Source organism: Neofelis nebulosa, chromosome 13, assembly GCF_028018385.1.
Source record: "Neofelis nebulosa isolate mNeoNeb1 chromosome 13, mNeoNeb1.pri, whole genome shotgun sequence".
Lineage (NCBI taxonomy): Eukaryota > Metazoa > Chordata > Mammalia > Carnivora > Felidae > Neofelis > Neofelis nebulosa.
The window spans coordinates 18,185,624-18,201,519 of record NC_080794.1 but is presented as its reverse complement, the minus strand read 5'-3'; the positions used below and the strand labels follow the sequence as shown (position 1 = coordinate 18,201,519).

Below are 15,896 nucleotides of genomic sequence, written 5' to 3'. Positions count from 1 at the left end.
GTGTCGGAGTGCAGAGATGATGTTAGGATGGAGTGGGGAAGGAGGAGAGCATGGGGTTTACTGTGGTGTGTGACCTGCGACCACGGAGGAGGGGGGACCAAGGAAGGTTCTGGAAGTAGCTATAAAAAGCAGAAGGAGGTAATCATAAAACAAAATTAACCTCAAAGGATGTGGCTTTTCAAAGGGAATATATCTGAAGCACATAACCTTTTATCAGAATTTCAAGGTCCTTAGCAAATGGCAACTTTAAAAATGGGTTGTGTTCTTGGATTTCAGACCTCAGAAACAGCATCGAAATATACTCCCAAAGTAAGCACTTTGCCGTGTGGGAGTCTCCAAACAAAGACTATTTGGACGGAAATTATAATGTGTTCACACAAATTACAAACCTTGACCTCCACTAATGTTGCCTCAAGGCTGGTTTTTCTTCTAATTAATTCACAGTTATGATATATATATTTTTAAAAGTATGTCGGTTTCTTACATTATTTGGAAAGAAAAAGACAACATCTGTCCCTTCCACTCAATTTTAACGTGAAGTCAAAACTGCGAAAAAATACAGTCTGCCTACTTCCTTTTACACAATTTATATTCATTACACTTTTCTGTCAAAAACCTGGTGTCATATACTTGACAACGTGAACTTTTGTCTCTATTACCTAGTGATCAATAGTGTTTGCTTTTTCATTATTATTATTCGGCAAAGTTTGTTGTGTTGCTTGGCCTTGTTTAGTGCTTTGTAGAATTTAGGAACATGAAGGGGTAAAACAGCACACACCGCACCGGACCTCCAGGCGGTTTGGGCAAATAGTACGTGGCCAACTATGTTACAAAGGGGGGAAGGACCCCTTGTCTTCGCTGGTATTTCAATGGCGCTTTTACGATCCTACTACCTGCTTTAAGTTTCCAAAGTCCTTTATAGTAATTCGCTTGGAAAATTCCATAATTATATCTATGTGTATTACACCTGTTTCCTAAAATCACCATGACAATCCCCTTAAAATACTTTTGGCGGGAAAACGACTATTGTTTTCCCTCTGGATTTGGTTTAAAAATGTATGTATTATCTAAACTGAGATCATGTAAAAGTGATATATAAAGGGGATATTGTGGCTTTCAACTTTACAAAATGAACCGTTTTTGCTGTTTGCATTTTGTTTCTTAATCAACAAGACTATTTGTAGGACCCTTTTGCCCATATTTTTTACAACCTTATGAGCAAATGAGCAATTGACGACACATATTGAGAATGTACTATCCGGTTGCTTTTCACATCCACGTACACAGGTGAAACTATGATGGTCACGATGACGAACGTACCACATGGAATACTGTCCTGCTCGTTCGCAGCCCACCTCGCCAGCCACTGACCATGTCCCCAGGCACAACTGATGTGCTGTCTGTCACCCTGAGTTTGCCTGCATTTTCTAGGATTTTATAGAATCGGAATCATGTAATACCCGCTCTTTCTTTCTTTGGCTTCCACTCAGAGTAGTCAGTTTGAGGTACCACGTTGTGTGGATCCTTTGCTTGTTGCATTTTGGCTTATTTTATTTTATTTTTAATGTATTATATGGACCTGTCACAATTCTCTTCTTCCATCACTTGTTAATGGGCTTGTGGTTTGGGTTGTCCCTGGTTCTGGCTACCACGAGTAAAGTTGCTGTGACGTTTCGTGTACGGTCATTGTGTGAACATGTGCTCGTATTTATCAAGGGTAAATCCCCATTCCTGTAGGGGCTGAATTACATGGAAGTGTCAGGAACTTTTGAAGAAGCTGACAGCTTCTCCAAGTGTTTCTGCCCCTTTACAATCCCACAGTCGTGTACGAGAATTCCAGTTGTGCCCTGTCCTCGACACTTGGTGCAGCTTTGTTATTTTTAGACATTTTTATGGGGATTTAACAGGTGTGTCCTTGAGTTTGACTCTTTAATTGGTTTGCAGCTACTAATGTCGAGCATCTTTCCAAGTGCATTTTTACCATCATGTATCCTGTTTGCTGATGGGCCAGCTCAAACCATTTGCCTCTTTGTGAGAAATTAGTTGTCTTATTTATTGTGAGTCTTTATATATTGTGGATATAGGTTCTTTATTGAATGTACAATCTGAAAATAATTTGTGGTTTGTTTTCTTTTCCATTCCCTTGACTTTTGAAGAGCAGAGATCCTTGACGTTGATGCATTATGATTGATCAGTTGTTTCTTTTTACGGCCCATGCATGTGGTGCTGTAAGAAACCTTTGCCCCACCCAAATATTGTTTCTGGCCCGGCCGTTCTTAGCCCTGTGTGGCTCTGTGGTTACGCCCTGTGCTCTGTTCCGGTGGTTCTTTCTCTGGAGGCCAGTGGCCTCTTCACACACATGTTCAGAACACATCGACACAAGGAGGACTGTCACATTCCCAAGCTGGTGTCTCTCTGTTCACTTCTTTCCTGTCCAGTATTCTTCACCGTGTGTCCCGGCTTCCTCAGCCTCCTGGCCTTCCGGCTCCACCCCCTCAATTCAGGGGGACTTCTGGGCTGGGGCCACAGCCTGGGAGCTGCCTTGAGGCAGCAGGTGAGGCAATCGTGGGGATACCGTCATTATTTCCCCTTCCTCAGCGATCTGTGTTGTATACAGTCTCACCACCGTTGTTTCGTGTCTTTGTGTAGTTGTTCATTCGTTCTAGGTGATTCCTGTCCCTGTTAGTCTGTCTCAGCCAGAAGTGGAAGACCCAGTGGCGTCGACCTGACATCCACTTATTTCGTTCCCCTTTCCTAATCTCGTGTCTGTTACATAGTCGTTTTGCTGTCCCGCTCTTACTGCTGTGACATGTGCTTCTTCATTAGCCTCATTACTGTTGACTCCAGAGTTGTCAATGGAATTGAGCGAATACATTACTAGATCTCCATAAATCAACTAAGTCATTTATTTCTAAGGGTCAGTCAGGATGAATTAATTGCATGCTTTTTGGGAGACAGCTCTATGGGTTCTCGTGTTTCTGCGTGTCATGTAAGCAGAGGAACTAACTTCTTCTTGATTATCTTTTCAAAGATGTTTGCGTGGAGACTGTCCTTGGAAGACAGAGATGACTTTGTCCTGTAAAGCGAAGGGCATGTTTGCTTACAGTCTTGGAAGATAGAGATAACCTGTGCCTCCAGAGCAAAGGGCAGGCATGTTTAGTGCCCTTTATAAAACACTCGGGTTATCTGACTTCAGGTTTCCTCTCTTGTACTCTCTACCCACCTGTAATCTGGCCCTTTCCTTGTAGCCCTTTGGGAATTAGCGCCTAGGGAACCAGCACAAGAAACTGTTAGTATTCTGACTGCTGCTGTTTCTGAGAGTCATAAAATCCTGTGTCTCTGACCAAGGAGTCCTATGTCTTCTGCCAATGCTCATGATACTGTGGCGGAGTAAATTCTCATTTAAAAGAAGGGCAAAATCTCAGACTTTTTACAGTTTTGAGGCGCTTTTGCAAATAATTTGCAAACACAGGTTGAATAGAATTACTAGTGGCAATAAGTTTCTTCTACTGGTTTTAAATCATTATTAATGTGTGACAGCTATGTAAAAAGGGTGTTTTAGATCACACTGGTGTGCTATGACATATCATGCTGACATCTCTTGAAAGTGAGTAAATGGAACAAAGGAAACATTTTGGCACACTTCCTGAATTGGTAGTCAAATTTAACATCAATGCATCAAAAGAAATTCACTGAAACTAAGTGAGTCTTGAGGAATTTTTTTACTGCTTGCCTTACCATTCTGTCTGGGACATATCAAAACATAAGGAGTGGCAGGAAGTAATAGCCTCTTGGATAAAGAGGACTGACTTTTCCTTTTCTTCGGGTCTTTCCATTGGTCTCTTTCTCTGAGCAAGTGGAGAATGACAACTATAACAAGATGAGGTCATTTTCCATGTTTACATGTTCATGTTGAGAGGTTGTAACCACTTGGATGAAGCAACCTGAGTCCCAAGTAATTCACATTTATTTTGAGTGGTTGGTAATGTATCAAGCAAAGTGAAGTCCATGGGAAACATACACCACCATCAATATGAAAGACAAACACACGTAATGCATCCAAGAAATTTTTGTGTTTCTTTGAGCATATTGTTTGACCTTTGTGTGACTCTGCCTCCTCGTCTGGAAAAGGCAAAATAATGGCATTTACTTCAAAGGATTGTTATAGGTATTAAATGAGTTTGTATATGCAAAACATTTAGAACATAACCTTGCACTTAGAAAGGGAATTCATAAGTCTTAATTGGCTCTAATTATAAAGGAATAGACTCATTACCAAAGTGTTACACAATAAAATTAATAAGTGAAGGAAGAAAGATGTATGATTCCTGTGACAGCAGTAACAAACTATCACAAATTGGGTGGCTCACAACAACAGAAACTTACTGCCTCACGATTTGAGAGGCCAGAGGTATGAAATCAAGGTGTTGATAGGGCTTTACTACATCCAGACCCCACGGGGTTGTGTCTTCCAGCTTCTGGCAGCCCCAGACGTTCATTGGTTTGTGGCAACATAGCCCCAATCCCTGCATCCGCCTTCATATGGTTTCCTCCCTGTGTCTCTTCACCATCTTCCCTCTGTATCTATCCATATCTATATCCAAGTTGTTCCTTTTCATAGGGGCACGATCATATTGGATTAGGGCCCACCCTAATGACCTTATTTTAAAATTTGATTACTCCATAAAGACCCTATTTCCAAATAAAGTCACATTCTGAGGTAGTGGAGGTTAGGACTTCATCACATCTCTTTGCAAGGAAGAATTTAGTCCATAGCAGGAGGAATTATGCTACCTGTGTAATTAAGTAATATGGATACTTTATTGAAAAAAAATGTATCTAAAAATATAAGAATATGCTCCATAAACTTACCGTTACTTAACATTAAAATATTTTAGGGTAATCTTGACAACGTACAGAGAATGCTTTATTAGTTACAGTGATACCACCCAAGTGGCGATGGTGTAAATGCGATTTACAGTTCAGTTCACGTGGCCACGTTCCCTTGAAAGCATATGACTGGTGATCATGGGATGGGAGCAAAGATTAAAAGACATAGCAGTTTTTGTATTAGGTCGATTTTTCTTAATAAATAATAAAATAATTTGAATGACACAACTGCGTCGAGCAGCTGGGTCGCGGGGTGGATTTGTACAGAGCTTGCCTGCTTGTAGGCGGTGCCTGTTGAATCCAAAGACTCTGAAGTCTATGTGTCTGGACACTAAATCCCAGTAAGTAGTGGGGCTTATTATTCTTAACATGGTCCTGATTAACTGGTGACAGTTAAGAATCATTGCTTAGGTCTTCAAATCACATTCATTTGGTACAATATGATTCATTCATTCAGCTGTGGAAACAAGACCTAAAGATATACGTTAAACAATTATCTCCATCACTTTACATTTTAGATTCAAATTTCATCATTATTTTATTTTCTACTTGCAATGACAAACATTAGGTAACCTAATTAGAGATAAAACATTTAGTCATAAAAAATATGCCCTCAGAAAGGATTAGAACTCAGGCATCGCATTCTGGACTCATTGTCAGTGTAGCATGAATTGGGGGAAAGAGTGGACAGCAGATCATCAGGGCTCTAGATCAAGCATTCTGACAAAGGGAGACATAGAAGGGATCGAAGACTCTACCCCACTGCCTCTATATCTAGGACTGTGGAACAAATGCTAAAATAATCCAGAGGTTTTATCATACACCCAATCAAAGAACCCTATGTATGGATGGGTATCACTTCTTCCCTGTGTTTTCTCAGAGCAGCGCTTCTTCAGAATTCCAGGGGCTGAGTTCAGTCAGCTACAAAAGAATCAGAGATTTTGAGAATATATGAAGGTGAAATATAAGAATTTCATGAATAGACTATTCCGAGCCTTTCCTATAATTTAACTTTAAAAGAGGGTTGTATGTTAGCCAATCTGACAATAAATTATATTTTAAATAAATAAATAAATAAATAAATAAATAAATAAATAATAAAAATAAAAGAGGGTTGGTTTACATTGGAAGATCTAAGGTATCACTTAGAGTTAAATTATTTTTAACAAATTCAGATGGCCTATGGTGGGGCAAAGTCTCACTGTACTGGGCACCATATTCTAAGTCTCTTTTCTACCATGAGAATTACAGAGCAATCCCAAATGTACAAGATACATTGCTTTATTTAAATTAGCTACAGTCTGATGTTGCACAAATATGAATGAATAACAAGAAAAAGAAGCAAAACCAAGTGGAGTAAGGGCCCACGGAAAATTACTGAAATGTGGAATTTCCCTCTATTACGGCAGTTAATCATCTAAGGCTTGAGAAAAAAGGGACATGAGGGGCCTGAACTTGGTTTAGGAATGTTACAATATCCATTCATGTATAATACTAAAGACAGTTATAACTCTAGCTATTGTATTTTGAATAGTCTCTATGTGTCAGACACATTGTGATAAATGTTTTGTGATAGACATTTAATTAAAACAACCCATTGAGTTGATAGTATTGTTTCCTGTGTAGAGATGAGGAAAATAAGACTCTTGTATATCAAACAACATGCCATATCCATGAAGCTTCAGGTTAACATCATGGTAGACATTGTTCAGGTGATCAACAGCCATCATAGTCTTCCAAGGTCCTTGGTGAGAAGTCCACATATAGCATGAAGTCACAGTCCAGCTTCCCACAGAATCGGGTGGAGAAGAGTTATGGAGAAGGAAGGATTCCAAGTAACTGCGGTGAGGCTACAAGCAGGAGTTATCTCCCTGGGGGTTAGAATGTCAGACAGAAAAACTGAGTCTATTTAGTAGCAAAAGAATGCCAGACGTGGATTGTGGATGTACCACACTTTGCATTCACCCTGCCTCATCTTGACAAATTACCTGTTCTAAGTCACAACATAGTGATGGTCTCAACCAGGATTCAGACCCAGCTCTACCTAAGTGCCAAAACTATGTAATTTCCATTATATGTTAATAGTTTACCTGTAGGGACTGAAATAACAGGCATAAAGCAGGCATGGCCCCCAAATATTCAGTTGCTTAGTAACTGGTTGAAAGTGACTTTAGGTGGCAAAATGACTTACCTTAGCTACTCTGTATTTCAGAGGGTGAGAAAAAGTCTATTGAAGTAAGAAATTTAAATAAAAAAGTGACCTGTCAGCCGGCAAATAAGCACATTAATTAATTCTGATATTACCAGTTGATCTCTTCTTTTTTGATTTTTCATTTTTCATTTTTTGTTTCTTTACTTTTTTATTTAAGTATAATTAATATACAGTGTTATATTAGTTTCAAGGTATGATGTGGTGATTCAACACGTCTATACATTGCTCAGTACTTATCACAACAAGTGCCCTCTTTAATCCCCATCACCTATTTAATCCATCACTCCCCTCCCCATCCCCACCACACTTTCTGGTAACCATCGGTTTGCACTGTATGTTTAAGAGTCTTTTCATTTGTCTTTTTTTCCCCTTTGTTCATTGTGTTTTCCTCAAATTCCACATATGAGTGAAATTATATGGTATTTGTCTTCCTCTGACTGATTTTTTTCACTTAAAATTACACTCTCCAGCTCCCTCCATGTTGTTGCAAATAACAAGATTTCATTCTTTTTATGGCTGAGTAATATTCCAGTGTGTGTGCGTGCGTGTGTGTGTGTGTGTGTGTGTGTGTGTGTGTATACCACATCTCCTTTATCCATTCCTCCATGGATAGATACTTGGGTTTCTTACATAATTTGACTGATGTAAATAAAGCTGCAGTAAACATAGAGGTGCATATATCTTTTCAAATTACTGTTTTCATTTTCTTTGAGTGCATTCCCAATAGTGGAAATAGTGGGTCATAGGGTAGTTCTATTTTTAACTTTTTGGACAAACCTCCATACTGTTCTCCACACTGGCTGCACAGTTTGCATTCCCACCAACAGTACAAAAGGGTTTCCCTTTCTCCACATCCTCGCCAACGCCTATTGTTTCTTATGTTGTTGATTTTCGTCATTCTGACAGGTGTGAGGTGGTATCTCATTGTGGTTTTAATTTACATTCCCCTGATGATAAGTGATGTTGAGCATCTTTTCATGTGTCTAGTGGCCATCCGTAGGTCTTCTTTGGAAAAATGTCTATTCTGCCCATTTTTAATTGGATTATTTGAGCTTTTTGGTGTTGAGTTGTACAAGTTCTTTATATATTTTGAATATTAACTTCTTATCAGATACATCATTTATAAATACCTTCTCCCAAAAGTATGTTGCTTTTTTGTTTTGTTGATGGTTTCTTTGCTGTGCAAAGTTTTTAATTTTGTTCTGGTCCCAGTAGTTTAATTTTGCTTCTGTTTCCCTTGCCTAAAGAGACATACCTAGAAAAATGTTTCTACTGCTGATGTCAGAGAGATTACTACTTATGTTTTCTTCTAGGAGTTTTATGGTTTCAGGTCTCACATTTAGGTCTTTAATTTATTTTGAGGGTTTTTTTGTTTGTTTATTTTTGTTTTTTGTGTGTTTTTTTTTATATGTGGTGTTGGAAAGTGGTGCAGTTTCATTATTTTGCATGTAGCTTCCCAGTTTTCCTAGCACTGTTTATTGAAGAGACTGCTTTTTCATCATTGTATATTCTTGCCTCCTTTGTTATAGATGAATTGATCATCTAAGTGTGGGTATTTCTGGGCTGTGTGTTCTGTTGATCTGTGTGTCTATTTTTCGGCCAGTACCACACTGTTTTGATTACTACAGCTTTGTAATATAACTTGAAATCTGGGATCGTGATACTTTCCAGTTGTGTTCTCCTTTCTCAAGATTGCTTTGGCTACTCAGGGTGTTTTGTGGTTCCAGACAAATTTTAGGATTATTTGTCCTAGTTCTGTGAAAATGTTGTTGGTATGTTGACAGGGATTGCATTAAATCTGTAGATTGCTTTGGGTGGTATGGAAATTTTAACAATATGGGTTCTTCTAATCCATGAGCATGGAATGTCTTTCATTTGTATCAGATACTCTTTTCAAATATGCATTGTTAAATACAGAGTTCATAAAGATATATGGAGGGGTGCCAGGGTGGCACAGTTGGTTAAGCATCTGACTCCCGATTTCAGCTCAGGTCGTGATCTCACGGTTCATGCATTCAAGCCCTGCGTCATATTACCAGTGCTGACAGCTCAGAGCCTGGAGCCTGCTTTGGATTCGGTGTTCTCCTCTCTCTCTGCCTCTCCCCCACTTGTGTGCACACGCTCTCTCTCTCTCTCTCTCAAAAATAAATAAACATTTTAAAAAGATATATGGATATATGAGTTTTATTTCCCAGTAGTTTTTGTCTGTCATAGAAATACTCAAACTCTTCTTCCAGCCAGTGTTACAAGGGTAGATTTTAGAATTTTTAGATTTGACCAGTCCCATTGGGCAAAACTCAGCCTCTCTGAGACATAAGTCCTTTAGCAGTCCAATGGGAATAGCTATCAATACCTGCATCGTAAATTTGGTGAGGGGCATCAGGGTGGCTCAGTCAGTTAAGCGTCTGACTTCGGCTCAGGTCATGATCTCGTGGTTTGTGAGTTTGAGCCCCACATTGGCCTTGCTGCTGTCAGCGCAGAGCCTGCTTCGGATCCTGTCTCTCTCTCTCTCTCTCTCTCTCTCTCTCTCTCTCTCTGCCCTTCCCCTGCTCATGCTCTCCCTCTCTTTCTCAAAAAAAAAAAAATCCAAAAAAATTTTAAATAAATAAATAAATAAATTTGTTGAAATAATGCAATATAGGTTCTAATATCATTTCCATCATCTTTATCAGCATCCTCCTTTTCTCTCTACTTAACACATCTGTGTCTTTTTGTGTGGAATAAATTGCTGTCTTTTCTAGAATGTCACAATCTATACTAAACGTGTTCAGTCCACTTCAAATTCTGACAGCTTTTCAGGACACCCCTTACACCCCAGTGCCAAATAGTCAGACACTCATTCAGGTACCTGTCTCTGAATCAAAAAAGGATTCAGTATTTTACATAATCCCTTACTGATGATCAATTTGTCTTTTCCATTTTATGAGTTTAATGAAAGCAAAACTCTAGCTACTTTCACTTAAAAATGATTATTTTTAACTTATCACCACAGCAATACCTTGCATGTTAAATAGATAGTAATACCAGCTTGGATGGGCTTGGCTGGGTGTTAAGACCTTGCCTCACATCCCCATCTTCTTTCAGTGTTTTGTGGTCATTGATGGTCCAGCAGCAGCATCTAGAGTGAAGCCAAGAAAGGAATCAGAGGATGACCCTAGAGGTTCTTGTGATTTTTATTTTTTATTTAGGAGAATTTTTATGGATTCTGCACACTTATAAGGATACTACTAAAAATAATACCTGGTCTCCTAGTTCTTCATCATTAATATACATTATTGTATTTTACTTTCACTTGTTGGCAGATGAGGATGGATAGAAAAATTGTTGATAAAATTTTACATGACAGGGATGTTTGAGATTAATTCTTACTTTGTAACACGGATTGCCTTCATTAGCTATCGTGATAACAGACAGATGGGATTCAAGAATTCTCTCCAGAAGAGATAGTAAGACCACAAAAGACTCCAAATCGCCAAAGTTATCTTGAGAAAGGAGAACATGCTGGAGGCATCATGCTCCTTGATTTCAAACTACGTTAGAAAGGTATAGTAATAAAAGACAGTATGGTGCTGGCATAAAAATAGGCACATGGACCAATGGAACAGAATAGAGAGTCTAGAAGTAAACCCATGCCTATATGGTCAATTAATTTATGTCTTATGGCATAATCAAAAATCAGATCAGAATGGATTAAAGACTTGAGTGTACCCCTGAAACTATAAAATTCTTGGATTAAAACATAGGGAAAAAGTTCTGTGAGATCCATCTTGGTGATGATTTTTTTTTTTTTTAATTTGACACGGAAACAAAAATAAGCAAGTGGGACTACATCAAAGTAAAAGCTTCTGCACAGCAAAGGAAACCATCAACAAAATGAAAAGGCAACTTTGGAATGGGAGAAAATATTTGCAAATTATAGATATCTTAAAGGATTAGTATTTAAAATACATAAAGAACTCATATAACTCAATAGCAAAAAAAAAAGTAAAAGAAAACATAAAAATGGTCAACAGGTATGTGAAAAGGTGCTCAACATCACTAATTATCAGGGAAATGCAAACTAAAACCACCATGAGATATCACCTCATACCTGGTAGAATGGTTATTATCAAAAAGACAAGAAATGACAAGTGCTGGTGAGGATGTGGAGAAAAGGGAACCTTTGACAATGTTGGTGGGAATGCAAACTGGTGCAGCCTCTCTGGAAGACAGTAGGGAGGTTCCTCAAAAATTAAAACTAGAATTAACACATGGCCCAGCAATTGCATTTCTGTGTATTTACCTGAAGGAAAAGAAGACAATGAATTCTAAAAAATAATGTGCATCCCCATGTTCAACGCAGCATTATTTACAATAACCAAGATGTGGAAACAACTGAATGTGTGTGTGTGTGTGTAAATGAGACACAATGAAATACTATATAGCTATGAAAAGGAAAGAAATCTTGCCATTTGTGACCACGTGGATGGACCTTGAGCTCATTATGCAAAGTGAAATAAGTCAGACAGAGAAAGACAAATACTGTATGATCTCATTATATGTACAGTTTTAAAAACAAAGGAAAAACAAGTTCATAGATACAAAGAACAGACTGGGTGATTGCCAGAGGCAGGTCATGGGGTTGGGCAAAATGTGTGAAAGGGGTGAGAAGGCTCACACTTCTAGTTATAAAATGAATAAGTCATGGGGATGTAACGTAATGTACGTGTAATGTACGCGTGGTGACTATAGTTAATAGTGCTTTATTGCATGTTTGAAAGTTGCTAAGAGAATTGATATTTAAATATATTTAAAAAGATATTTAAAAAAATTTGTAGCTATGTTGGTGAAGGATGTTAACTAGACTTATTGTGGCAATCATTTAGCAATATATATAAAAATGGAATCATCGTGGGTTTTTTTGAATTATTATGTTTTATACCTGAAAGTAATATTATTTTATATGTCAATTATACAAAAAATATTAAACAAATTAAATAATTTACAATGAAACAAAAAAATAAGAGATTATAGGAAAATCTTATAGTCCTGTTCCTTTTCTTTTGTTGAATTCTCTTTTAATATGTCTTTGGTCTGAGAACTAAGGGTCTTACACACACACACACACACACACACATACACACACACATATATATATTTTGCATATATATATATTTAATTTTTTAAGTTTAATTTTGAGAGATAGAGACAGAGCATGAATGGGTGAGGGGCAGAGAGAGAGAGAGAGAGGGAGACAGAATCCAAAGCAGGCTCCAGGCTCTGAACTGTCAGCACAGAGCCTGATGCGGGGCTCGAACTCATGAACTGTGAGATCATGACCTGAGCCAAAGATGGAGGCCTAACTTACTGAGCCACCCAGGTGCCCTATGGGTCTTACCAATTTATAAATAAGTTACCGTGCCCAAAAAAAGGGAGAATATGGCAGTCGTGTAGAATGACATATGCTAAGTTTTCATTATTTTATTCACATGTATTTTCTAAGCATATGGTAAGTTATATTTTGTATATTATTATTATTAAAAATTTTTTTTTACTATTTATTTATTTTTGAGACAGAGACAGAGCATGAACGGGGGAGAGACAGAGAGAGAGGGGGAGACTCAGAATCCGAAGCGGGCTCCAGGCTCTGAGCTGTCAGCACAGAGCCCGACGCGGGGCTCGAACCCACGGACCGTGAGATCATGACCTGAGCTGAAGTCAGACGCTTAAATGACTGAGCCACCCAGGCACCCTGGTATTTTGTATATTATTTTACTTCCTTGGTCAGACATCAAGGTTAACAAAGTTAGATCCCTTCTTTACTACTACTTAATAGTTTCCTCTAAAACTACCATAATCTGATATACACAGATGATTTTGTAAGCAGATATTGGAGTGCTGAGGTTGTTGATAATGCATGAAGCTCTAACACTTCCCAATCTCCCTTACGTTGAAAGTACAATTATATCTTCATTTTTACGTGAAGAAACTGAGAGTTAGAGATGTTGAAATATTGTGTTATACAGCAAGGGAGAACTAAAATCTGAATTTGAACTCATGTGCACTTGACTCTAAAAGATTTTTTATTAACTATGTTATGAAGTTTTAATCACCATACTTAAAGTGGTAGCTCTTAGTTGATGTATTTCCAATCATTTTTAAACTAATTTTTTTCTTTTATGGAATACTCAGAAATACTGTTTTAGATCATCATAATTTAAGTAATACATGTGCCTCTCAGATTATCTTGTACTGAATTTCTTTAAAGCATGCTGTATTTTTAAGGATGTATGTACAGTACTGTATTCCTCAGCCCTTCTTTTTCACAAATGGCCCAACTGACGATTTTCAGTCTGTAATGTGTTTAGAGTAACAACATTTTACTTACTTAAAGATTATGCCATCATAACTTAAAACTTGTAGGTCATGGTTCAAAAATAAATAATTGAAAAGAGAAGAGAAACAGCCAGAGTAATTCTTTTGGTTTTAATAGATGTAGAATTTATGATTCAAGGCTTAATTTGAAGCTTAATACTATGTAAGTGTTTGGCATTTCCCTGAAACACAAAACCTAAGCAAGATTAATATTTCAAGGAGGAGGCACAGCAAGAGATTAAGCCCACTCGTCCCACCCACAACTCAGTGTCACCTTGTTTTTCTTGGGTTGGTAAGTGTAGAGTGATTCAGAATATACCTTACCCCATTGGATCGGCTAACTACTTATCAAAGTGTTAACAAAATGTAAGGTTAACAATGTTACCAGGATCTTTTCCCTTAAGAACACCAAGAATCTATTATAATGGATTTTTCATTGAAAAAGTTAAATTGTTGTAGTGGCCATTAAAGATTTTGCTTTCCATTATATAGAAAATTCACAGCTACTGATGAACTCATTACCAGATAACAGAAGCCTATCAATATATAAACTATATTACAGTCACTTATAGCAATCTCTATCTTTTTTTTTTTAATTCACTGACTATATCTGGGCGCCCGGGTGGCTCAGTCGTTGAGCGTCCAACTTTGGCTCAGGTCGTGATCTCACGGCTCGTGAGATCTTCAAGCCCCGTGTCCGGCTCTGTGCTGATGGCTCGGTGCCTGGAGCCCGCTTCGGATTCTGTGTCTCCCTCCCTCTGTCCCTTTCCCACTCATGCTCTCTCTCTGTCTCTCAAAAATGAATAAATGTTAAAAAAAAAAAATGGAAAAAATTCACTGACTATAATTCAGGACCAATGAAAAATTATGAATTATGGGTTGGAGAGGCCATCTGAAACTAAAGTTATATGTACACGCATGTACATACACATATACAAACATACACACAATAAATCCATAATAAACACTGTGAAGCAATACATAAACATACACGTAAAATAAATCCATAATAAATATTGTGACTCAATTGTACAACTAAAACTGAACGGCTTCTCTCCTTTCTAATAGTGTATTATTGATGTCTATAAAAACTACAAGAAATCTGGCTTCCAGATGCATGTTTCCTGGTGTTCAATGTAAGAACTCCCGTCAAAGCTGGTTACTGCAAATGAGCGTAGGAAGCAGATGACGGCAGTAAGTTAACTCGGTACGGAAATCCTCAGCACAGCAAGCTCTTCTAACGGTTCAGATCCTATCAGACTCTGTCACCCGCTGGGCCTCGACACACGACAGAGACACGTCTTTCCAGGAGTTTCATTTTCACTGAGTTCAGGCTAAATGCCATGCAGACATCCAGTATTTCTCGTAGGGATATTGTTCCAGCTGCCAGATAGTTCTGCTGGAATTCAGGTCAGGAAGGAAACTACACTCTTCCCCAAACTCTCCAGGCTGTTCTCTGACAATAGCTCTAATATCACACAGAGTATAGTTTGATTCGATTTTCCTTGAACTATTTCATGTTCGAGTGGGTAAAGAATAGATTTTGTGTGTGTGTGTGTGTGTGTCTAACACGATGTACTGTGAATAGGGTATCTGGGCACTGTGGGACCCCCAGCTCATTTTCTTCTGGCTCCAGACCCAGAAGCAAGTATGTTACCAGAAGCCGAGCACAGAGCTGGAGTCTAAGCTAGAAACTTGAGGTCTAGCAGCCTGCCCTTTACACGTTTACTTCCAGAACACTCCCATCTATAAAGGGGAGGGCGTTATAGCATCTATAACATGGGGATGTGGGTCCCAATGGCACCTAGTTCACTCAAGTAATGCATAACCCCGAATTAAGTGCTCCATTGTAGTAACAAGTAATGGCAGTCGCCTTGAGAGTATGGACAGCTTCATGGGCTTCCTGTGATGTCGCCCGGCACTAGGCAACATGCTCCACGTGTCGTCTTGGGAATTTCACTCAACTCGTTGGCCTGTTAACAACTGCTGGAGGCACAGTGGATGGTTGGACAGGAAAAGAAAAAGTCCACCTGTCAACTTTTTTGCCCTGTTACATCCTCAACAAACTAAGCTGGACTTTCTCAAATACCCAAGCTTTGGCCACAAGAAAATGTGCAAGTATGTAAAGAGACTTAAAGACATAATAGTGATCTTTTGAAAATAATTGTAGCTAAAACAAAGGAGAGAGTATATTCACTCCCTGTTTGAAAACAGATCTCACTCCCGATGCCCAGGAAAGTAATTTGCACAATAAAAGGTGCTCAATAAATTTTTTTAAATTTAATTAGTTGATGGCAATTATGTAAGGAAGCCAGTTAACGAAGCAACACTGACCCCCTGGAAGATCATATAATCTGCACGTGGAGAACTATTTGAGTGTTTTGGTTCGTATCAAGTGATCATATTCGGTCTTGTCTTTTGTAGACTCTGTGTCCCCTTG

The 15,896-nt window shown here is 38.4% G+C and overlaps 1 protein-coding gene across 2 annotated transcripts in view; it reads left to right on the top strand.

Annotated features, from left to right (window-relative positions):
* Nucleotides 1-14,817, top strand: part of ZWINT (ZW10 interacting kinetochore protein) — a 54,615-nt gene extending 39,798 nt beyond the window's left edge. The window contains exon 9 of one of the 2 annotated variants that reach the window (XM_058696351.1): nt 12,659-14,817. The gene's annotated coding sequence lies outside the window, so the exon portion shown is untranslated. Of the gene's footprint in view, nt 1-9,088; nt 9,614-12,658 lie in introns of those variants that run through there. The other variant, XM_058696352.1, reaches the window with a different exon arrangement.
* The last annotated feature ends 1,079 nt before the right edge of the window (nt 14,818-15,896 follow it).